This window comes from Talpa europaea, assembly GCF_964194135.1.
Source record: "Talpa europaea genome assembly, chromosome: 2".
Lineage (NCBI taxonomy): Eukaryota > Metazoa > Chordata > Mammalia > Eulipotyphla > Talpidae > Talpa > Talpa europaea.
In genome coordinates this window covers 47,732,967-47,757,508 of record NC_140068.1, presented here as the reverse complement: position 1 = coordinate 47,757,508, position 24,542 = coordinate 47,732,967, and the positions used below count along the sequence as shown (strand labels likewise).

The 24,542-nt window shown below is 38.2% G+C and overlaps 1 pseudogene across 1 annotated transcript; it reads right to left on the bottom strand.

Annotated features, from left to right (window-relative positions):
- Positions 1-3,137: 3,137 nt before the first annotated feature.
- Positions 3,138-23,667, bottom strand: LOC311187169 (elongation factor 1-alpha 1-like; annotated as a pseudogene). The gene is made up of 4 exons: positions 23,270-23,667; positions 22,793-22,968; positions 3,491-4,391; positions 3,138-3,257 (listed from the first exon to the last, which is right to left on the bottom strand). The product of its transcript is annotated as an elongation factor 1-alpha 1-like (transcript).
- Positions 23,668-24,542: the final 875 nt, after the last annotated feature.

The following is a 24,542-nucleotide window of genomic DNA, read 5'->3' as shown; positions in this document are numbered from 1 at the left end:
TTCTTATATCTCAATATCTCTTGCTCATATTAAGCAACAATTTTCAGCTTCATGAAGGACTCAGGAAATAATTTCCTTTGTCATCTTTTTCTCTTCTACACTCATAAACACATGCTATTCATTTCACTTTTAAAATATGTGTCCCATGCCACATTTATATCATATGTGCATATTTAGTGTTCATCAAAATTTTGAATTTTTTATTAAGGTAACTTGGTTTATAATACTATATGATTTAGAAATATAGGGACTCACCTCTTTAGGTGTATGTTACCACAACACACCCACCATCAAGCCACCAACTGTCCTCCACCATAGTTCACTGGGTCCCCTCCACATTTTACTCTCCATTTTCTCCTTGCTCTGATAGCCTCAATTTTACAATCAGATTTCTAGGGTTTGATTTCAGTTTGGTATTGTCTCATTCTTTGTTTTGTTAGCTTATATTCCACATATGAGCAAAACCATTCAATATTCTATACAAAATGAAATTGATAAAATTTAGTCATGTATATTAATCTTTTAAACTTGATTTGATATTATAACTTTTGAACCATTCTAAACATTTAAAAATACAGAGAAATATTTGTTTCAAAAATAATATTTTAATGTTAAATTTTTAATAAAAAATTTCTCCTGGGGAATAGAATTTATTTTTATTATAAACTCATTAAAGCATAATTCTCCCAAGTACATAAATATGTTTTTAAATATTTCCTAATAATCATAAAATTTGTTTTTAGTCTATAGCATCGACAAAATATTATATATTTGTGATTATGCAATTTTTCCTAGAAATAAGAGATGCATGGATACTTTTCCATTTTAAGAATTAAGTATGTGAAGCATTAAATTACAATATTTTATCTAAATTAGGGTATTATTATAGAATTATTATCTAAATTAGGGTGTTATTATAGAATTACACAAATTCCTTCCTTTATCATTATTTCCTTCCATGTGACCTTCAAAGCAAATTCCATCCAGGTTGTTTACAGTTAATTTATCATTCTATGTGTAATCCAAGAATTGTATATTTACATTTACAATTGCATATATGTTGAAACTTTCATTTTAATTTTCTTTTTTGTTCACTTCTTGCTGATGATCTATATTTGTTTTTATTCTGCAATTTCAAAATCTAAAAGTCTCCAAAAATATAATATGTATTTTTCACATTGTTATAACCACATTTAGTTAGAAAACATGAACTCAATTTAATGTGATCAGTAGAGTTTTTATCACAATAAATTTGAACATTTACATATTTCATTGAATTTACGTAAATGTTTAGTTTATGACTAGAATGTATAGGTTTAGATATCATCTGGTTGCTTAATAGTTGCATTTTGTGCCATTTTACTTTTGTAAAACTTGAAGAAAAAAAAAAACTGAATTCCAAAGTACAACTCTATGCAAGTGGATTGTAAAAAGAATTGTGGACCTTTACAAGCAAATCTATAGCTTCTCTACAGAGTAGACCTGATTTGTTTGTCTGTCATAATGCCTTGTGTTCATCTTATTTCTTCTTCATCTTTAAAGTCTCTCTCTCTCCTCATCTTTCACTTCCTCCCTCTTTCCCTTCTTTCTCTTTCTCATATCCAAATACTTATCCCATTCTATCCAATTTTACTACATTATTTTTCCACCTTCCACCAAACTAGAGAAAATGCTCCCAAGAGATCATATGATATGACAATATTATTTGTTAATAATATTTGCTTTGATCACAAAGCAGATCAAATAAACTTTGATCTGAAGAAAGATAGGAAATAAAATTAAGGTAGCCAGTACATATAAACATTTTATTGAGTGATATTGGCAAAGTTCCTAAGAGAATATTTATACTTCAAACTTGGTTGAAAGTGAAAGAATGTTAATGTAATCAAAACATAGGGACTAAATGTGGACATAGAGAAAACAAGAATTTAGAGAAATATGTAGGAGTAAGATAGCTCAAATTCTTGTAAAACATTTAAGATGTTTCATTCTTAGGAATGAATAACCATTAAATTTTTATGGGGAAAAGGAATATGGTCTGATTTGTAGCCTAACAAGCTGAATTGGGCTGTAATATGATGACCACATCAGAGGCGCACAGGAATGCACATATCAGTACAAAGGCTATTGCCCTAATGAAGGTGAAAGCCGGGTAGTTTGGACAAGAATATGATGATACAGTACTCAGTACAGGATGAGTTTTTCTCTCTTTGGGGACTGAGACTTAGCTGGGTGGAAAATAACAAAATAAAAAAATAATTTGGTTTGATAGTTTCTACCATTATCAAAGGTGAGGTGACTAAGGCTATTCAGCATTGCCACACAGCCAGCATCAGGCATTCATGTGCTGTTCAATTGGAAGAGTCAATCATCCGCTTATGTTGCTGAAATAATCCCTACTATCACCACAGCATAGGGAGGACAAAGCATTTGACCCTGCGCACAGAACTAGATCAGAAAGCTGTGGGGTCAAAAAGATACAGAGAAAAATCACTCCTAAGTTAACTGACAGTAAGTGGCCAGCTATTTTACAGAAATGTTAGAGGTAGTCAATCTGTTTGTACTTTGAGTGATTGAAACTGTAATTTTAGTAAATTTGAAGGATGTTTATTCACAAAGATTGAGATTATGAAATTAATACAAGGGATGGATATCCCAATGTAAATTTGTATGTGATCAAAAATATCACATGGACATAAGAAATAAAATTTGGAAAAATCTGAATGTGATTAGAACAATGAAATTTCCCTCTGATACACCAAATTAAGGATTTTTTTTGCAAATTCCTTACTGAGAAGATAATTTAAATAATTATTACGTTAAAAATATTTTGATTTTGTATGCTTTGTTTCCTCACTAACACTTGCTGCAACAGGTCTCAAGTTCTGTGTCAGAATTTTGGTGTTGCTTCCATTAAAAAATAATAATTAATAATAACTAATAACAAAGTTCACACACACACACAAACACATGACCCATAAAATAATCTCTCTCTATTCTAAACAGGGAATGTCATTGTTTCCCATGCCCCCTTCCTTTTTTTTCTTGATGCATTGTTGTCATTAATCAGTGTTTTACTATTAAACTTAAATGACTAATTAAGACAAACAGCTCTGCAAATGTTCTTGAACCACTGATTAGGACTGGGGTGGCAGGTACTGGGAATAGTGTTCATTTAGCTTTCTGAGCATTCTGGGCAGAATTGCAGCTCCAGCTGCCTTCTTGTCCATGGCTTTGATGATTCCCACAGCAACCTTCTATGTAAAGTCATAAATATAGAGTAGGACAGTCAGAGAAACCCTGAGATGACGAGGCTTGCCAGGAACTATATCAACTATGGCAGCATCACCAGCTTTCAGTCATTTAGGGTTATGTTTCAGCTTTTACCTAGAAAATCTCAGCAAACTTGCAAACAATGTGAGTTGTATGATAATCTAGCATTAAGTACATATGCATTGGTGCTTTCCTCTGGATGGTTAAAAATAATCACCTGAGCTGTGCAACCAGTTGCTGCCATTAGTGGGTCATTTCTGCTATCACCAACCACATTAACATGACAAACATCTTTGACAAACATGTTCTTGACATTAATGCCAACACTGTCCTCAGAAAAAGCTTCCATCAAAGCTTCTTACTTCAGATCTAACATTGAAGCCAAATGACCACCATGCCAGGTTTGAGAAAAGTCTCAGCTTGACCCACGGGGATCTCTCTAATACCACCAAATTTGTAGACAACCTGGAGGGGTAGGTGGAAGGGCTTGTCAGTTGAAGAGTTAGTGGCAGGATGCATTAATAAGCAGCATGTTTCCACTGGCATTGCCATCTTTATGGATAATTTTCCATCCCTGAATCAATGTTAGCACTTGGCTCCAGCATATTTTCACCTTTCCAAGGAGAAATTGGCACAAATGCTACTGTGTCAAGGTTGAAACCAGTTCTCTTTAGTATAGGTACTGACTTCCTTAATGAGTTCCTCATATCTCTTCTCATCATAGGGTGACTCAGTGTAATCCCTTTTATTAACACCAGCTATCAGTTGTTTCACACCCAGTGTGTAAACCAGGAAAGCATGCTTAGGGTTTGCCTGTTTTAGAGATTCTGGCTTCAAATTCACCAACATCAGCAGCAACAATCAAGTCAGCACAGTCAGTGTGATATATGCCTGGAATTGTGTTTTGGATAAAGTCTTTGTATCCTGGGGCATCAATGATGGTGTCATAATACTTGCTGGTCTCAAATTTCCACAGATGTCAATGGTGATACAATGCTCACATTCAGCTTTCAGTTTATCCAAAACCCAGGCATACTGGAAGGAGCCTTTTCCCATCTCAGCAACCTCCTTCTCAAATTTTTCTGATGGTTTTTTTTCGACCCACCATATTTGTATGACTAAAACCAGGAGACTTGCCCGAATTCATATATATAGTGATGAGGATGTTGATTTGAGTCTTTTCCTTTCCCATTTTGGCTTAGATTTAGCTCTGATTTTTATTACCCCTGATGGCAAAACCATTGAAAAGTGGTTTTGTCAATTTTGGAAATGTTCATGCTTTATAGTAAGCATTGAAATGTGTTTATTGTTGAATTCCATTGTATGCATTAGTCATAACTGAGAAACCTTTCCCAAAAAAACTATCAGCAGAGAGAAAATAAAAATGTACCAGTAGCAATGGGATTAAATTCCTTCCCTTCTTCTTTCCCTCTCTCTTTACCCTATCTCCTTCTGCTTCCCCCCCCCCTTTTTTTTTCTATCATGCCTCCCTTCTTCTTTCAAATTCTTGTACATTTTGAAGTTTAGTGATTCAGGAAAGGGAAAGATAGAGGCCAAACTCCAGCTGCACTGAAAAAGACATGATTTTTGCTACCTTAAGACTAGCAAATTACTGCTTTAATTACTGCTCTAGTGTTGTTATTATCAAAGAAAAGGACTAGAAAAAAATCAGCAGAGATAGTAAATACTGATGCTGGTTTTATATTTAGATAATGATATGTTTCCAGGAAAATAATTTATATTTTCTATAATATTTTAAGGAGAAATAGATAACATCATCTTCCAATACCATTCTGATTTTAAAAAGATGTGACAATTGACTTTTGGCAACAATGTATGCGAATATATTCTTTTTTTCTTTATAGTCAACATTGACACAGGTTTACACAAATTAATATTCCAATATCAGTATATTTATTTTATGAGAACATGCATCTTCTTAGCTAATAATAAAAATAAAAATAACATAGGACATGAAATAGGATGGAAAAAATTTGTCAAGGTAGGAAAAACAGATTCATGCTTTAACCCACCAAAGATGTTTTTTAAAGAGTTTGAAAACTCAGGTTTTAAGAATTAAACTTTAAATAGAATATTTAAAAATCTGTTATTTCTGGCTGCAATATACACTTAAATATGAGTAAATTTTTCCAATGAAATTTAGATCATTTTGACTTTATTATATCCATTTAATGTGGGCAAATGCCTTTTATTCTTTCTCTTTCTCCGTATTTTAAATTAAACAATTCAGATATTATATACCTTGCCTATTCATAACTCTCCCATAATATGAGAGTACTAGAACCTAGGGCTTCTCCTTCCTTTCTGAAGGACTGCTCTCTCTATCACACACAAATGAATAAGTAAAATGGCTGGATGAATTTCAAGTTGGTTTTTCATTTAATCTTCTGTGTGCTTTCACCATAAAATACAGTTCATTTAAACACTTCTTTGTTGCTTCACTTCATTTATTTGGAGTAATAGCAATAAATGTTCTACTTCGCATGTTTCACAATAGTGAAACAGCTCCCCTCTTTACAATAAAATTGGAGGGGTTTATTATATAAGAATAGCTTATTGTGCCACTGGAACATGTACTAAAGGTGTCATTATTTAATATATTAGTGTTTGATAATATCAGACTACCATTACCTACCAGCTGGAAATATTTTATAAGCTGACAATTGCGATTTTAAGTAGTACAATATATACTTGTGATTTGATTTCATATAAAAATTCTTAGTGACTTCCCTGAAGGTGTTAGCACTTAATTAATTTATGGTTGAATATATTTATGAAAAATGTAATGGAATAATAGCAATAAATCATTCTTTGGTGTTATATGCCACAATATGAACAAAATATCTAGTGGTGCCTGACATCACCTTTCTCAGCTCTTCAGTGTTTTATGTGTTCAGATTTTATGCATTTCATTTTTATGATAATATTCAAGGAAATTAATGGATCCATTGACATAAGTCTCAATTTATTAGGACATTTAAAACATTTAGAGAAAGGTATTTTAAAACATACAGAAAGTTGTTTTAAAATGGTAAATAGTACAAATGGAAGATAGTGCTTCCTACCTTCTGCTATAAAGATACATTTGCCTCATTATCTGTACATACAAGTAATTTTCTTAGTTTATTTATACCCACCTGTAGTTGAGATGCACCCAAGATTTTGATAACTTAAAAATTTAGATTATAACTGAAATATAAAAGGTATACAACATATGATTTGCTATATGTATACTTGAAAGATAGTCACAAAAATCAGTCTAGTTAGCATCCAACTCCATACATTGTTACACTTTTTCTTGTAATGGTAACTGTTAAGATCTACTCTCTTAGAAACATGGACAAGGAGTCCAAATAGGGAAAGAAGGAGTAAAGCTATCCCTATTTGTAGACAGTATGTGCTGGGAAAACTGGACTGCTACATGCAAGAGAATGAAACTAGACCACTGTCTCACACCAACTCAAAATGGATAAAATAATTGAGCATAAGGCCTGAAACCATAAAATACATAGAACAAAATATAGGCAAAACACTACATATTGTGCATCTCAGTAACATCTTTAAAGACATATACCCCAAAGCAAAGTAAGTGAAGGAAAAGATAAACAGCTGGGATTACATCAAGCTAAAAAGCTTCAGTACAGCAAAAGAGACACTAACCAAAACAAAGAGACACCCTACTGATTGGGAGAAAAACTTTGCACACAATACTACTGATAAAGGAATGATCTACAAAGAGCTCACAGGAGTAAACAAAAACAAAGTAAACAATCCAGTCAACAAATGGGCAGAAGAGCTAAAAGGACATTTCTTGAAAGAGGAAATGCAAATGGCCAACAGGTATATGAGAAAATGTTCAACATCACTTATAATCTGGGAAATGTCAATCAAAACTGCAATGGGATACCACCTTACACCAGTGAGAATGGCACATATTAAAAAAAAAAAAAAAAAAAAACAGGAAAAAACAAAATTTGGCAAGAATGTGGAGAAAAAGGAACTCTTCTACACTGCTGATGGGAATGTAAACTGGTCCAACCACTATGGAAAGCTGTGTGGAGTTCCCTCAAACTGCTGAAAAAAGAGCTACCATATAACCCAGCAATTCCACTTCTATGAATCTACCCAAAGGACACAAAAACATTAATTCAAAAGGATACCTGCACCCCTATGCTTATTGCAGCATTATTTATAATAGGTAAGATACAGAAACCCAAATGCCCAAAAATAGATGACTGTATGTATAGATATAGATATAGATATAAATATATATACATACAATGGAATACTATTCAGCAATCCAAAAATGATAAACTCATGCCATTCTCAGCAACATGGATGGAACAGGAAGGGATTATGGTCAGTGAAATAAGCAAGAAGGGGAAAAAAAATCAGATGGTTTCACTTATAGGAGGAATATAGGGGAAACAAATAATGGATCAGGAAAAAAATAGTAATAATAAATTTTAAAAAATTAGCAGGCAACTATAAATCAGAGACATTCTGCATGGGAGGAGGAAGGGAGATGGATGAAAACAGAAGAGTGAAGAGCACAAGGGATTATGGTGATGGTTCATGGGTGAATTAGTGATTGGAATTTTATGGGTAATACACCCGAGAGGAGAAAGCATACAAGCATACATTGTACAAAAATGAAGAATGATGTAATATATACATATGTATTATACACACATATATGTATGATATGAATATTATGTGATATGCATGCTATATGTGTGTTGTATGTAAATATATACATATACATATTATACACGTATATATTTTATAAAATCTACTCTCAGCAACTGGAAGTGAAGTTACAAGACGGGGAAGGGGAAACAAAGTGGAGCATGATGGATGGACTGTGGTGGAGGACTGTAAGTCTGTTGGTGATAGGTGTGTGATTTTATACCTCTGAATCACAGTAGTACAGAGTCCAATTAATAATTTAAAATAAGTAAAAGCCTCCCTCCCAACTGTGGAGCACAGTGAGCAGCCCCAAAACAGGGAGCCTCCAAAAATTCACACTTGAACTTGGCGCTCTAGCAGTAAGTCCATCCAAGCTTGAAGCCTAGTCAGTGACATTCTCCCTGAACTCAGAGAACAGGCAGTGGCCTTGTGCAAATAGAGACCTTGATAACCAGCCATACCTGCTAATGAACACTGCCAGTTCTCGTGTTCAGTATACCAAGCTGAGCTAACCAGTGAAATTATCTGCCTGCCAAAGTGAGCCTGTGCTATTTTTAAGAGACCACTTACTCAGATGTGCAGATACCAACTTAAAAAATCAAGGATCATAGACTCAGGTACATGACACAACTGAAAGAACTAATAAAGCTCCAACAGCTGACCCTAAAGAAATAGATTTAAGAACTGCCTGAGAGAGAATTCAGAATAATATTGAAAGTTCAGTGAATTACAAGAAAATATAGGAAGAATAAATAAAATTAGGTAAACAATGAAGAGATTGAAACATTCACCAAAGAAATAAAAAAAAATCAACAAAAATCCTGGAGTTAAAGGATAAAATATATGAAAAATTATATAGAGAACTTCAACATCAGACACCAAAGTCATCTGAAATTACATAGTCAAAGAAACAAAAACTAAAATAGATGATAAAAAGGAAAACTCACAAAATATTTGCCCACAATCAGCAGAACTAATATATGCAATGTGAAAATCCTGAAAGGAAAGATGAAAAGATATAAGGTCTAGTTAAAGTAATGATGATTGAAAATTAAATTAATAACATTTAAACTAAGCAGAGCAGTCTGGTGTTTGCAGGTGGTGGGGGAAGGAAAGGTAGTAAATAGGTGAAAGTTGTTAAATGATATAAATTTGCAGCTTAAGAAGAATAAGTTCTGGGTATGTAATATACAGCATGGTGCTACAGTTAAAAATACTCTTGAATATTTAATAATTGCTAAGGGAGTATATCTTAAAAGTCCACAACACAATATATATATATATATATATATATATATATATATAAATACATACAGTGAAAGATGTGTTGACTAATTCTATTTTGGCAATCAAATCATCACATTACCTTAAAATTTGTGTGTGTTGTTGCATCAGGCAACACCACACTGATAAAGAAACAGAAATCGTGGAGCAGACTACATAATGCAGGATGCTGCTAAAGAGCAAGACCCTGCATTTTTATTGACAGAATAATTATACAGCATCAGTTGTAAGGGGAAGGAGGAAAAAAGGAAAAGGGGAAGAAAGTAACTAGAAAATATGCTGACATCTATGTTATCAGGGATTGTGAGTCTGCTCTTCCAGGCACTTCTCATCTGCTTGATGATTTGGTGTTGTAATTGAGATCAAGCTCTAGTTCCCCAGCCATGGTTTCAATCTTATCAACAAGGCGTTCCATTGATCAGATTCTGGGGTCCCTTCTTATACATCAGTCTTCGCCCCTCCCCCCTCCCCCCCGCACCCCACTCAGGCATTCCCGATCATACCTCGTGATGTATAAGTCATGATGTATAAGTCGGGAATACATTTTATGCATTGATCATCAGCCCCCAGGCATTCCCCGTCATAACTCGTGATGCATAGCCTTCCCAGTGTGATCCAGCTTTGTGCCCTTGATTGATTTGAAAGGCACTTTGCAGGATTGGGGTCCTGTACCTAAGTGACTGGGCTGTTCTGACCCTGCTTAGGATTTAGAAGCGTAGGTAACAAAATGGTGGCCGAACAGGTGGTTTAGGATTAGCAGACCCACAGTGTGTGTCTACTTTAAATGTAAATCACATAATATCTAACATTTATCTCAATAAATTTGGAAAAATATAAAATATATTATGATTGTAAGGAAAAATTTAGCATGCCTCTATCAAAATGTGTTAAGTAGACAAAAATAAACCACTATATCTATACAGGCGATTTGAATGAAATATTAACATATCTGTTCAGAAAACTTTACTGAATTGATTGCACATTTTTGCACATTCACATTGATAATTTTCAAGTATAGAAATATTCAGGGTAAATAAAAGTTGTCCATATTTCAATATATAGAAGTTATAATTTCCATAATTAAAATAGCAAAAGAAAGTAATGAAAAAAATTAAAATATTTTAATAAAATTGAAAATATTTCAATTGGAAAATTGTATAACAAATACTTTTCAAATCATGCAGTTAATGATGGGTAAAGAATACTATACATGTAAATAGGCACTATTAATGACAAAAAGTGGCTAATGACAAAACAAGGAATATTAGGAGAATATTTAGAAGTAAATGTATATATTTGTTTTAATGTATATTGAAAGATAAAAACAGCAAAATACAATTAACAAATATAATTACTGATTTTTTGTTTAATATCTATGGATTAGGGAAACTTGAATATGTTTATCTAGAGCTAACAAGAAAAAAAAAACAGATGACAATAGTTAATGAGTACTGCTTTGTCAGATAGAGTGCACTGCAGTTATTTCTATGTGATTTACAAAGTTTTACTTTATGTCATTTTTAAATTTAATATTTTCAATGTTTTCATTACCATTTGTTTGGCTACTACCCTTTTTTCCATTGAATTGGTTATTTATATTTGCCAAGGATAAAATAATTGTGTTTGTGCTTCTCTGTTTCTGGGCTTTTTAAAAGTGATTCTATTGATCTGTCTGTTCTTTTACCAATTCCATGTTGTATTGTTGCAGTATGGCTTTTTAATTATTAAAGTCATATACTATAGTTATCCTAACTTGATTCTTCTTCAGTATCATGATGGCTATTTTTGAGGTTTTGTCTTTCCATACAAATTTTGAATTCATATTTTGAATTGCTAGCTGGAATTTAGATTTGTGGTCATTTCCCTTTTATAACTGAACTCTTTTTGTTAGAAATGTGCTTGTTCCTTTATATGTAAGGGTTATGAAGGTGAGTTATTTATTTCCTCTTCCCATGTGGTATAGTTGTATCTTTCTTTCATTTTGCTCTTATTCTGGGACAAATACAAGCAGTTTCTATTAAGGCCCATATTTAGGGAGATAAGATGAATATAGACTTGACGAGCACCTGCTACACCTGCCTACAAAGCAGAACATGGACTGTAAGCAGTTAGCAATTACATCCTAATTCATGCTCCCACTTCACTGGAGGTCAGAATAAGAAATTATACCTTTCTAAATGGAAGGGAACTTCAGGAGACATGTCATTTAGAGTAAGTGGAAATGCAGTCCTTCAATTTGGTTTAATCAGAACAGGTTATATTTCATTGAATATTCCCACACAGAACATTATATTTAAGCTTGATATGTTCATGTGCCAAACTAAGAAAAATCAGTATAAAAAGACAGCAAGTTGAGAACACTAAAATTAGGAATGTAGGAAAAAGTGTTTTGAAACATCAAGTCTCATGAAGATGTTTGTGCTTCCAACTTTAAAGTATGGATTTTTATATGTTGCCATGGAGGATAGTGTTTTATGTCATAATAGCAGCACAAAGTTAATATAGATTATTTTTATTAGTTTGAATTATTTCTGATGCAAGTAAATAGCAGACCTAAGTTGCTGCCACTTATCTTGGGCAGGTAGAGTTAATTATTACCTTAAATATACTTGTAATCAAATAAAGAAAACACTTGAAAATTAACAATTTTCTAATTAGAATCACAGATTTAAGGAAAAAAAGTATTATTGAATCTCAAAGTTATAGATGCAAAATATATCAGTTACAAAATTTAATATGTAAATATTGTCATGCTAATGAAAAATGCCTGCTAATTAAAATTATAAAAGCTCAGATTTATTATCTTAGTATAATTTATAAGTTAATTTACCCCCAACTCTTCTTGAAACAGTTTCTTTTCCTCTATCTTCTTACTGTGTTGTTGTAAGGTCAGTGGAGGTTTTCTATGATCCAGCAGACAGAGTAAAGGAGGAGTCAGTGTCCTCAGTGCCTTTTGCAGGTCTTTTATTGGGATTTACCCGGTACACAGCAGGCAGGAGTGCTGGGGGGCCGGGAGGCTGGCAAGCCTCCCGGCCCCCAGCAAGTCTTCACTCTATCTGGGCTCTCTGGTGATCTCGTCCGCTTTTCTTTCGGCTTCTGCTGGCGTCCCCGTGACGCCGCCCTTAAAAGCACAGTCTCAGCCCAGGTGAATCCCATCTACCTATGCCTACATCCTATTCCAGGTGCCCGCCATCAGGCATGCATTCAGGACTGCAAGGATCCATCATCTATTCTGATGGTGGGAGGGCAGAAAAGCCTGACATTTTTCCTTACCCTACAGTTGTATATTTATTTCTTAGTTTTCTTTCTATTTCCTTGTAGTGGTAATAAATCTCCTCTAATGAAACAGTTTGCTGATTTTTTTTTTAGATTTATTTATGCATAAAGGAACTGGGGTACAGGCCAGAGGTGTGGGGGGTGATAGGATTCACCAGAGACAGAGTGGGGAACAGAACAGGCAGATTGACTGAAATACGCTGCTGTGGGGAGCAGTGGGTGAGTCAGGAGAGGTCTGCTGTGCCATGTGGGTTGCTCCCTGGCTGGGGATCGAGCTCATGCTGCAGAGGCTGTGGGTAGCTTCATAGTGAGGTGCTTAACCCCTTGTGCCACCAGGGAGGCCCAAGCTAAATTTTTTTGTTGATATTTCCAGTGCAAACCAGTTGCAAAGTTTAGAGGAAAATAGTAACAATTCGATATTGCATTCATTATTGTTATTAAAATTTTTGGTATTTTGTATACATATCAATGTTTGCATCTGTAGTGGGCAGGAATGGGCACTGAGCAGGTTTTCTGATCCAGCAGACCAGGTAAAGGAGGAGTCCTGGAGCCCTCAGTGGCTTTTGCAGACTTTTATTCGGATTTACCAGGTACATGGCAGGCAGGGGTGCTGGCAGGCCTCCCAACCCCCAGCAAGTCTTCACTTTATCTGGGCTCTCCGGTGATCTCTGCTGCTTTCGTGGTTCTTCATGCCTCTCTGCTTCTGCTGGTGACCCCATGACGCCGCCCTTAAAAGCCCAGTCTCAGCCCAGGTGAATCCCATCTACATAGGCCCACACCCTATTCCAGGTGCCCTCCATCAGGCATGCATTCAGGACTGCAGGGTTCCCTCATCTATCCTAATGGCAGGAGGGCAGAAAAGCCTAATACTTTTACCTTACCCTACAGCATCAAATTAAATATTTTAATCCAGATCATTTCAGTACTATCCTTAGGGTGCTGCCCAATATTTGACAAATGTATTTTAGATTTCTGCCATTTGTAGCCTCTTCCCTTCTCAAAAGCAAGAATTGAAGTTATTTGTTAAATTCAATGTTAGTCAATCTATTTTATGCTGGCAGACTGGAAATTGGAAGCAAATATCACACTTTAATGTTAGCAGTCTCAATACTTGAAATATACTTGGAAAATCACTCATAAACTGCTAAGAATAATGACTCTGCTATGAAAGTAAGTATAAAATTAGTAATAGCAGAATTTATACACCCTTTTCCTAAAGGGAAAGAGAGGTCAAGTATTAAACTGCACCATGCGGGCCTTCCTGGTGGCACAGGTGGTTGAGTGCTGCACTGTGAAGCTGTCCACAAGCTCTGCAGAGCGGGTTCAATCCCAGCCAGCCAGGGAGAATCCCACATGGCAAGGCAGAACTCTCCTGTCTCACCCACTGCTCCCCTCAGCAGTATAATTTGTCAGTCTGTGTGTTCTGTTCCCCGCTCTGTCTCTGGTGAATCCTCTCACCCTCCCACACATCTGGCCTATACCCCGGTTCTTGTATAAATAAATATAATCTAAAAAAAAAAAAAAAAAAAACTGCAAACTGCACCATGCTAGGAAATCTCACCAATAAACATTTCAGGAATATAAACTATTAAAATAGACTACTGCAATGACAATGGCTGATGATTCCAATACATTGACAAAGTAAAAATCTAATATAAATTCTGGAGACTGAACCTGGATGACCCACTCAAATTCACAAATTGAGACTGTACTCCCAAATGTGACTATATTTAAAATGGTAATTAAAGGCTAAATGAGGTATCAGGTGTGGAGACTTAATCTGATAGGTGGTGGCCTTATAGGAAGAAGGCAATCTCCACCTACAGTCAAGAGGGGAGGATGCAGATGAAACCTATTTGATAGTATCTTTATCTTGGACTTCCCAATATCCAGAGCTAAAATAAATAAATAAATAACCCATTAAGTCATAGTCTATACGCTGTGGAAGTCCAAGTAGACAATTAGAATAAGTTGTAGTAAAACTGATTTTAAAAACTAAAGTCATTACAATGTAATAATAATAAAAATAGTGTTTAATGTGCTACATTCCGTTTGAAAATTATTTCAAGCACAGTTTTACTATTTTTACTGTAAATATGCTGTTAAACGATTTAACTATATCCATTACATACTCTGATTACATGACTCCGGGGAAAAAACAAGAAATTTTCCTTCTCTTTAGTAATCAAAATGGCAAGAGGATAAAGGAGCAGAAGATAAAGAAGACTCTCAGTTCTAAAAAGAAATGTCTTCCTTTTGGAAATCCAGCGTGTGGTCATGCACTAAATGATATTATGAAAGTCATAAATAGGAAAAAATTAAAACTTATCATAAAAGAGTGCCAGATAGATCTGGCCCCAGGATTAAGAGCTTCTCTCAGGGTGAACTCAGTCCTACTAGAAAAGCAGCAAATGGCAATGATAGTCCCTCATCTCAATTTGCCTCACCTGGCTTAGAACCTCCACCCTGAAAATGAGATAACCTGAGTACATTAAAGTGCCATGTCCTTGATCTGCTTAGAAAAAAAGCCTTGGAAGCTGCTTGGAGGAAGGGAGTCCTATGTCTCAGCTATAATTTCCTAAAATAATGCTTCGAACAACATGGGACTAAGAGTGATAAGGTGAGATGGTCAACTGCTCCATTCACGAGATCTATGCCCTGAGACTGGAAGCTGTGGAATTGCTGTATTTGGAGATATACCTGCTTGAGTAAAGCCTCCACAACAATGCATGAGGATAATTTGAATTGCAGGAGCAGGTGAGATGAATGAAGGCACAAGAAAGTAGAATGTATTTTCATACTTGAGAACAAGTCAGCACTTCTGAAGCTGTAGTAGTGGAGGAAAATGAGCTCAAATGTTCAGATGAGTTTGGCAGGTGTGATGGTTCAGAGCAGTGTAGGTCTATAAAAATGTTTGAACAAAGATATAAATGGCAAATCAAAATTCTGTTTGCTACCCAGGAATTTTTTAATATTGATAAAATCAACTAAATGAGGGGCCTCCCTGATGGGTCAAGGGGTTAAGCACCACACTATGGAGCTATGTGCAGCCTCTGCAGCATGAATTCAATCCCTGGCTGGCCAGAGAGCAACCCACATGGTGCAGCAGACCTCTCCTGTCTCGCCCGCTTCTCCTGTCAGCAGTGTATTTCAGTCAGCCTGCCTGTTCTGTTCCCTACTCTGTCTCTGGCGAATCCTCTCACCCCCCACATCTCTGGTCTGTCCCCCAGATCTTGTATGCATAAATAAATAAACCTTTAAAAAAAAGTCAAATGAGTATTTCAGTAAGGGGAAAATCTTGAGTTTCTAATAGCAGGTAATGAATAATTTGTATAAAAAGGCCTTTGGCATACTCAAATAGTACTGCAAAGGAAGTTCCTCATTCCACAAAACGCTGGCTGCTTATCATGAGCAAGCAATTACAAATACCTGTCCTGAGAATAAGAAAAATAATTCTACAGAATGAAGTTAACTTCTAAATCAATTGATCCAAATGGAGACTTGGATTCGTAAGTATTTTATTTAGTGGAAATTATGTAGACTTATATGGTTTGTGTAGGGTAAGTAAATGATATCAGGCTTTTCTGCCCTCCCACCATTAGGATTGATGATGGATCCACGTGGTCTTGAATGCATGCCTGATGGCGGGCACCTGGAGTAGGGTGTGGACATACGTAGATGGGATTCACCTGGGCTGAGAGACTGGGCTTATAAGGGAGGCGTCATGGGGATGCCAGCAGAACGAACAGAAGCAGCAGCAGAGAGTAGAGCAGAACCAGGAAAGTGATGACTTGCTGGGGGCTGGGAGGCCTGCCAGCCTCCCGGTCCCCTGACCCTCCCTGCCTGCTGTGTACTTGGTAAATCCCAATAAAAGCCTGAAAAGTCCCCAGAGGGCTCCAGGACTCCTCCTTTGCCCCGTCTGCTCGAATCATAGAGAACCTGCACTGTCCCTTCCTGCCCATTAAAGTTTGCCATAGGTCTTGCATCAGAAAGATGCTGACTGAGTTACATACCCAATACTACTTGTCAACTGTATTTTATGTTGATATCCAGAGGACATTAATGCTTTGTGTTTGTTAATACAATGTTTTCTAATGATAGAAATGCATTCAACAAATGTGTATTCACTACTTACCTAATGCAAATGTTAAATAGGATAAACAATACAGTTGAGAACATGAATACTTACATTAAAATAATTTGTAAATAAAATATTTTGAAAATCTCATAAAGCTCCAATTTGAATAGGACTGGGCACAATTATGTGTATATACATTCTAATATATTCAGGACAAAAAGAATAAATTAAGCTATGATACTTTGTGTTAACCAAAATGGACTTAAGTCCCTACATTTGCATTTTCATCATGTCCTTTTCACCTCAATATCATCTTGAGATAAATTAGGCATGCCACACATGTGCAAGCATTAAGAATTATAATAAAGGTGATATAGGACAGCTAGATCCCTTTGTAACTATGAGGTGGTGAATGTAGACCTTCAGTTGTTATGGCAACCTTCAATTAATGCAAGTATCATCAAAGTCATCTCTCTACTATATTTAATAAGTTATTTCCATTAAAAATGATTGAATGTTCTTTTCTGAATCCAATGACTTAGCTGAAGTTAAAAAGCCATACTAGAAAAAAATGAAAATAGGTATCTTCAATTGTTCAATGGAGGAAAATCTTTCACAAACTTTTGTTAAATTTTTTTTCTTGTAAAGACAGCAGCAGCTAGTTGTTAATGAAATTAATAAATTTCACAGAATGAGACTTTCATATAGATTTATGGGTTATTATGAATTTTCCATTGACTCTTGGGAACAAGTTCAATGATGATGATGATGATGGATCTGATGATGAGTAAAGGATATGCTAACAGGTGTTAACAGATAAAATGCTTAACAGATGACTTTATTTCAAAATAACTCTGCAAACTCTTTCACTATTCATTAACATAAACAAAAAGTTTAAAAGCCAAAGATTATATCATTGAATGTGGTATTGAGAAATAAGAATTGAATTTATGATAACTACTATATATGAAATGCCTTCATATGTTATCTAAAATCCTAAACATTTGTAAGGTGGATTGTATTAAGTCCATTTTACAGATTGTAAAAATTTGACACCAATAACTAAAATTCAACTAATATTTTAATGATCACATCATGGGTTTGTGCCTTGTCTGTTCAATACCAATGTCTAACTCCCTTCTATCAGACTGTACTTTCTCTTTAGAATAAGCTTTATTTTTATGACCTAAAAATATCATAATACTTGTAGTCTAGAAACTAGTTATATAAAATTCCAGCATCCTAATTTTAACTACCTGCTGAATGATAAAAGTAACTTTGAGTTTACTAGAGCTAAAGTAAAAAGCCTCAGGTTTAATGTTTTATTTTTAAAATCTCCTTGGAGCATGACCCAGGATGATGTAAAAAGTAACTGGAGCACTATTAGAAAAGAAAATATTCTGTGATTCAGTGATCAGCAGTGTGTACCTTGGGAAGGAAGCTAAAAGCTACAACTTGGATAGCTGATAATAAGATAGTTTATTTTTATTTATTTTTTTAAGATTTATTTATTTACACAAGCACTGGGTATAGTCAGAAGTGCAGGAGGGTGAGATAATTCACCAGAACTAGAGTGAGAAGCAGAACAGGTAGACTGATGAAGTACACTGCTGAGGGGAGCAGCGGCACGGCAGGAGAGGTCTGCGGGCCATGTGGGACCCTCCCTGGCGGCAGGGATCCAACCGCCATTGCAGAGGCTGTGGGCAGCTCTGCAGCCCAGAGCTCAACCGCTGTGCCACCGGGGAGGCCCTGATAATAGGATAGTTTAGTAGCACTGATGTTAATAAAGTCTAAGAAGAAATTAAGGTAAATGAGACTTTTTCCTTTTTTTATTGCTTAAGATAATATAATCTTACTAAGTATTACCATTAATAAAGCTACTTTTATCTTATCTAATTTCTATTACTATTAAAAATTATATCAGAGGGCCTCCCCGGTGGAGCAGCGGTTGAGCGCTGCTTGCGAAAATTCCCGCAGCCTCGGCAGCACCGGTTCGATCCCCGGCTGCTCCCGGGCCACGGGAGGAGGGTCCCACATGGCGCGCAGACCTCTCCTGCCGCCCGCTGCTCCCCTCAGCAGTGTACTTCGGTCCTTCTGCCTGCTCTGCTCCCCGCTCTAGCTCTGGTGAATTCTCTCACCCTCCCGCGCTTCTGACTGTACCCAGTGCTTGTATAAATAAATCAATCTTTAAAAAAAAAAATTATATCAGAGCCTGTAAAGGTGGAGGGATTAAAAATTTGCATTCTTAAAGTCACAACCATATATAACTAAGTTTATGAGGAACTAAAAAATCTACAATTGTTAAAGTCCAACCAGTATTATAGTGGTGTCAATATTTCTGATATTTTCAAATGTATATTTTTGCTAGTTTCTACACATCAGATGAGGTTATTTAAAAAAAGTTATTCAGAAAACTGGTAATTAGGCAAGTTTTCAAATAGATGTTATTAAAATGTATTTCTTTAGTAAACATTATTTTCACCAGCAGCATGATCTTACCTCTTGGTCGTTTCTTTGTATTCAATTATGTTTGTGGCAGCAGGATAGGGGAAGACAGAGCAGATTTTCTAAGATTCAAGCAGACCAGGGTAAGGTGGAGTCCAGGAGCCCTGGGTGGGTTTCTCAGGCTTGTATTGAGCTTTATATGCATTGCAGCAACCAGGTACATGGAGGCAGAGGTGCCAGGGGGCCAGGAGGCAGCAAGCCTCTAAGCCCCAGGGAAGTCTTCTCTCTGGGCCTCTCTCTCTCTCTTTTGGCTTTCTTTTCCCCCTTCTCTTTCCTGCCTCTGCTTCTCTTGGTGACTATCTCAATACCCCTCCCATGGCCCACAGAAGACAATACAGTTTGCAACAATGTAATAAATGCAGGTCCCCCATCAGGGAGGGCAATCCTAATGGTGGAGGGCAGAAAAGCCTGAAAACCATTTACCAAACCATTTACCCTACAACGTTGCTGTTCAAATGCCAGCAATATTGTTGCTGGTTTGTTCTCAATGTAATAAAAATAAACAAATAAAATAAACAAGCCAAATAAAATCTCACATTTTAATATTAAACCCTTGACTACCATTTTCCAATTGTTTTTGAAAGTTCATCACTTTTTTAAAAATAGATACTGCACTCAATATTTCTACAAAAATGAGAAATATTATAAAAGATGCTTCTTACTGTACTTTTAGTGCTACATTATTAAATACCAAATTCAAAGCGTGATGATTATTTGACATAGCTATATATTCAATGAAGTAGCATTTGTTTTCAATTTGTTGTTTCCTTCTACCAAAGTCAGTTTTTTAAACGTCTTTTTCAAAATTTATTACAAATTCATAGTCTTAGATTATATGTTAACATGGTGTGTTATGATACATTCATGAACCATTATTTCCTTGATTCCAATATAGTAAAGTGAATTTTTAGCATTTTTAGTTTAACTATTAGGATGTACTTTGTAATGAACATGGACTTTAGTAGGACACTTGTAGCGGCAGGACGGGTACATGCAGGATCTCTGTGATTCGAACAGATGGGGTAAAAGAGTCCTGGAGCCCTCAGTGGCTTTTACAGGCTTTTATTGGGATTTACTGGTACATAGCAGGCAAGGGCGCTGGGGGGCTGGGAGGCTGACTGGCCTCTCAGCCCCCAGAAAGCCTTCACTCTTTCTGGGCTCACTGACATTCTCTCGTAGCCTCTGCTCTTCCACTCTCTGCTGTTCCTCTTGCTCTGTTCTCCTGGCGTCCCCGTAACGCCGCCCTTATAAGCCTAGTCTCAGCTCAGGTGTACCCACCTACATATTCCCACACGCTACTCCAGGTGCCCGCCATCAGGCATGCATTCGGGACCGCAGGGATCCATCATCAATGCTAATGGTGGGAGGGCAGAAAAGCCTGATACTTTTTACCTTACCCTACAATACTTTATTTTCTTCTTCTGTCACAACCAACGATACAAGTGAAAGGTTCTGCAGGGAAGATGAGGAGGGGAAGACGAGGATGACAGAATAAGTTTAAAAGGGGGCTGTAGGGGCAGGAATGAACCACAGTGCAGGTTTTCTGATCCAGCAGACCAGGTAAAGGAGGAGTCAGAGTCCTCAGTGGGTTTTTGCAGGTCTTTTATTGGGGTTCACCAGGCATATGGCAGGCAGGGGTGCTGGCTGGGGGGCTGGGAGGCTGGCAGGCCTCCCAGCCCCCCAGCAAGTGTTCACTCTCTCTGGGCTCTCTGGTGTTCTCTGCTTCTCTCTCGGTTTCTGTTCGTTTTCGGCTTCTCTTTCAGCTTCTGCTGGTGTCCCCATGACACTGCCCTTAAAAAGCACAGTCTCAGCCCAGGTGAATCCCATCTACCTCTGCCCACACCCTACTCCAGGTGCCCGCCATCAGGCATGCATTCAGGACCGCAAGGATCCATCATCTATCCTGATGGCGGGAGGGCAGAAAAGCCTGACATTTTTCCTTGCCCTACAGGGGCTTTATTGTGTTCCCGGGTCCGTGAAGCCACACCTATTGTCAGGGGAAGGCAGGTTTTTATAGGATGGGAAGAGGGAAACCGGATTTGCAGGTACTGAGGAACAGTTGTTTTCTGATGGTATCAGCAGGTCCTCATTCTTGCCCCTAACTGGGCTTCCTCATTCTCGCCCTTAGGTGGGCTTCCTACCAGATGCCTTTTTGCCCTAGTAACTCTGGTTCCTGCCTGACCTTTCAGTAAGTAAATCAATCTTGTATCTCACAGTGGTTTAGCTGAATTAAGGAAAGTGCTATAAAATCATTCTTACATTCCTTGTTTGAAAGTGGTGAATTTATCCATTTAATTAATCCATTTAATTAAATAATGACAAACATATGCAAGTATGATGACCATATGCACTGCTTTCTTCAGCAATCCTGAGTGTTACGTCTGTTGTCTTCTCATAATCAGTAGCAACACATGATTATACTCTCAGCAACATCAACAGTTTGTAATAATTTGTTTACACTAGATTAAGCTTACTTATATGTAGGGTTATGGGTTAATCCCCCATAAAAATGATAATTTCATTTTTTCCTTGGTTTAACCCACCTAAGAAGTCAACTCTAAGTCTGAGGAAACAAACTTCAACAACCATGCAGGACAATGGGCAATGGAGGTGGCAATAAATACATACATACATAAAAAGAGTCTGTAATAGCAGGAGGACACGGAACAGGATCTCTATGATTCGAGCAGAAGGTATAAAGGAGGAGTCCTGGAGCCTTCAGTGGCTTTTCAGGCTATTATTGGGATTTATCAGGTACACAGCAGGCAGGAGTGCCAGGGGTCTGGGAGGCTGGCAGGTCTCCCAGCCCCCAGCAAGTCTATGCTCTTGCTGGGCTCTACTGCCTTCTCTCATGTTCTCTCTGCTTCTCTGCTCTCTTTTATGGTTCTGCTTCCTCCATTCGTTCTGTAGGCATCCCCGTGACACTGCCCTTCTTATAAGCTAGTCTCTCAGCCCAGGTGTACCCACTTACACATGCCCACATCCTACTCCAGGTGCCCGCCATCAGGCATGCATTAAGGACCGCAAGGATCCATCATTAATCCTAATGGAGGGAGGGCAGAAAAGCCTGATACTTTTTACCTTACCTTACAAGTCAAACAGAAAAGATCACCCCCATTGTAGGCATGTGCACTCACTAAACGGATCAAGCTTGTGGAAATGAGTAACAGTCTCAGGAACAGTTTCAAACAAGAAAAGTCAATCTGAATGGAATAAGATGATTTCACACAGTTGGAGCAGATGTTGATAGTTGAAATGGGCCTGTGGATTGGATTATAAGATGGGAAGCAACATGATTCACTCTTGGGGCAATGTGGTGGATCCCTGGAATATTTTGGTAAAATACAAAATGGAATATTGTGATGAAAGCACATGGAATATTTCATGTTAAGTTAAATATATGGTAAAGGAGGAAGTTGAGTTTAAGATAAAGAGTTTTTGTACTGCTCTCAAAGTTTCCTGTGCATTTGAAGTAACTGTAAAGTAAATTTTTTTTTTCAATGTCTCTCCAGAAAAACAGACAAGACACTGAGATTCTCTATGGAGCACAAGCCCTGACCAGACCCAGTGCATCCGATGTTGTGAAGATAAGTATCTTTGTAGGCGTCTGTAGGGTAAAGGGATATTGCTCCGGCTTTTTGGGCCATTGGCCTCTGTGGCCATCACCTGTGGCCTTGAATGCAGAAGGCGCTTCAGGCGTGGGCTCGGAGTGCGCATGCCCGATGGTGGACACCTGGAGTGTGATGTGGGTGAGCGTGAGTGGGCACTGCTGAGCCTGGAGGCTGAGCATAGAAGGACTGAGTCTCAGAGGACTGGGTGCGTCAGAGGGCGTTGGAGGATGGCTACAAGAGAGGACATGCAACAGCCGGGAGAGGAAGAGACCAGGAGCGGACACCCCAGAGGCTGGGAGGCCTGCCAGCCCTTCAGCCCCCGGATCCCAGGGGTTCCTCAGCCCCTGGCTCCCCAGCACCCCTGCCTGCCAGCATGGAGAGACCAGAGAGAGTAAAGATTTGCTGGGGCCTGGGAGGTCTCCAGGCCCCCTTGCTGTCCTGCCTGCCCTGCACCTGGTCACCTCACTACAAGTGGGATGGAAAGAACATTAAAAGCCTGAAAAAGCCTCTGAGGGCTCCAGGACTCCTTTACCCATCTGCCTGGAGCCATCGAGAGCCTTCCCAGTGCCAGTTGCCACTACAATCTGCATTAGTCGGCAGAATCCAGCGCAGACGGGTATGGAGCCCTCCGAAGACCTTGGGAGGGACTGAGGGGTGCCGGCCTCCTCTCTGTGGGCACCACCTGAATCCCCATTCCGGGGGAGAGGACTCTGCACACAATGGGGAGGTTGGTGGCTGCTCAGAGGCAGGGCTGGGGGTGAGTGTCCCTTGCAGCTCTACCCAGGGATTCCAGGACAAGGTTGGAGGCACCTGGGCAGCGTTGGAGGCTGACAAGGTCCTGGAGCTGCAGGACAAGACCTCGTGTGGAGGAGGAGACAGCCCGTGAGGACCCCTGAGGCAGCAGACTCGTAGGGGAAGAAAGAGGACCATGATTCACCATTTGGAGCTCCCAGAGTGCTGATATGAAGGAAAAACTCTGGACTTGGATTAATAATCCAGCCAGGAGGCTGGAGACTTTGGCAGGTTGAGTTATTTATGCCCATAGTACCCGGGGGATGGATGCGATCATATGTACAACCCAGAGCGTGAAAACCAGGGGTTGTCCACTGGGCCTTGGTGGCCTAAACCAGCTTTGTGTGAGGCTCTCTGCAGCCAGGCAGGAAAGGTCTCAAAACCAATTTAGTTAAGGAAAAACACTGGCGCCAAGATTGGGAAGTCCTGAGTGGTTATTAAGAAGCTGAGGATGCCAAAGAAGGCAAGTGAGCCTACTAAAGATCTGTGGGTGAGGCCAAGATCAATTTAGAGTACGGGTGAGGTGGTGGGGAACATGGCTTGTAGAGACCACAGGGCCAGAGGGGACCAATGAGGCCACAATTGGAGCTTTCTATTCCCAGGCCTCGAACCATGGTCATGAGCAAAAGGTTGGCCTTACTACAGGGTTCTGCTTGTCACACTGGTGGCTATGAAAGCCAGGAGTTGGAGTGACAGCAGTGAGTACCCCTGGGGATGGCAATTACCCCCCAAAAAGTAGAGTGTGTCACTACAGTCAGAGTGAGTGCATCCGGGGGGTGGATGAGGTGTGTGACTTGTGAATGAGACGACAGCCTGAAAAGGCCAGGAAGGCAGAGTTCCATGTGTGTGACCACAGAACTTTGAGTGAATGGATAGTGTTACCCCCTCAGATGAGCCTTACCTGTGGGGAGCAGACTTGAGTGATCATCAGCTGGTGCTAATACTCTTTCACTGACACCTAGGCAGGTGCCTGTGTGGGAAAGTTGTATTCTCTTGCATTTTGTTGTATTGTT